The sequence below is a fragment of the Rhea americana genome, unplaced genomic scaffold (genome assembly GCF_003343005.1).
Source record: "Rhea americana isolate MKP2758 unplaced genomic scaffold, rheAme1 scaffold_175, whole genome shotgun sequence".
Lineage (NCBI taxonomy): Eukaryota > Metazoa > Chordata > Aves > Rheiformes > Rheidae > Rhea > Rhea americana.
The window spans coordinates 2,595-4,236 of NW_028185872.1; positions in this window are offsets into that span (position 1 = coordinate 2,595).

Consider the following 1,642-nt stretch of genomic DNA (forward strand, 5'->3'; position numbering starts at 1 on the left):
GGCCCGGCCCGGCCCGGCCCGGCCCCCAGGGATGGGGTCTGGCCTGGCACACCCAACCCCCGCCCCTAGGGGCCCCTTCTGCCGCAGCCGGGGGAGCCCCAGGGTGCCCACAGCCCCCGGCATGGTGCGCAGGCGGGTGACGGGGGGCCAAGCCAAGCCCCCCATCCCGCTAGACCCCCTGGCTGCTGCTGCCCCGAGGGCCACCTCTGCCCAGGGCTCGAGCCAAGCGGGGGACGGGGCGGCTGGGCATCCTGCAGGGCTGCGACCCCACTGCCCTGGGCTCGGGGCACGGGTGCCCCCTCGCTCCGGGGCCACCCCGTCCCACGGAGCCCCCAGTTGCCACCGGCCCTGGCTGCTCCTTCTCCTGCCGTGGGAGTGCAGGAGGCTCTGGGCCCCCGGGGCGCGGGGGCTGCAGCCCCACAGGGGTGAGCTCCCATCTCAGCCCCGGCCCTGCACGGTGGGATCTGGGATCGTTACAGATGCAATCACAGGCTGGATTTAGGATTTAGCGCAGCCCAGCCGCCCCCGCAGGGATGCCCCGAGGGGATTAAGGGATTGCAGGGCTCGGGGAGCTGCGGGAGCAGAGCCCTGGCTCCTGGAAAGGCAGCGAGCCCTGGACCCTACAAGGGCACCAAGCGGAGCTGGCCGAGCATTGGCTGAGCCAGGCAGGACAGGGCGGCTGGCAAAAAGACAGGAAAAAGGTGACAGCATTCCTCACCCTGCCGAAGGGGCAGCAGGGAGGCGGGGGGCTGTGGAGGCCCCCCCAGGCTGCCCCATCCCGCTGTGGCCCCGGCTCGCTCTGCTGGTGAGCACGGGGTGGAGYGAGCCCACGTCCGACATCCCCTCTCCACACCACCGCCCAGCAAGCAAAGGCCCCCAAAGCCTTTCSCCGGTCCTGGTCCAGGGACCGCTGCTGGGGGAGCGGGGCTGGATGGCGCATCCTGACCCCTCCATGCCCGCAGCGGAGGTCCTGCACCCCTGACCCTGCGCCCCAGTGCCTGCTCAGCCCCGACTCGTCCTGCAGGAGCACAGGGACGATGAGCRTGAGCTAGAGGGGCTCTGACTCCGTGCTCCTTGCTCATAGCCCCTCTGCTCCCCATGCGTGGGCCRGGGAGGGCAGCCACAGCCTGCAGAGACCTTTACAACGTGGTTTCTTGCCACAGCGGGACACGACAGTGCAAACCCAGCTCATCTGTGGCGGGCTGCTTCGCAGCRCAGACGCTGGCTTGGGCTGCAGCTTGGTGCTTGGCTCCCGCTCAGCTCCCCRGCAGAGCGAGCTGAGCCGGTGCAGGCTCCCGGCTAAAGCCTCGCGTGCACCTGAGCCCCTTCCCCAGCTCTGCCCAGACGGAGCACGGGACGGCCCCGACAGCAGCCCTCCCGCCCGCAGCGAGGGCCCCGCAGGGCCTGGAYGGGACCCCTGGCACCCGCCCTGCGACGGCAGCAGGATCTGGGATAGCTCCTCTCCAGGGAGCAGCRGCTCCTTGGCCCGGAGACAGGAGGTGTCTCGTAACATGATGGGGCCACTAAYCCTCCGGGCAGGGGAGGCAAGCAGCGCCCGGGCGCCCCGGCCCCGCGAGCGGCGGGGAGCGCTCGCTGCGCCCAGGCCCGTTCCCRAACAGGAGGCGGCCACACGCCGGTCATC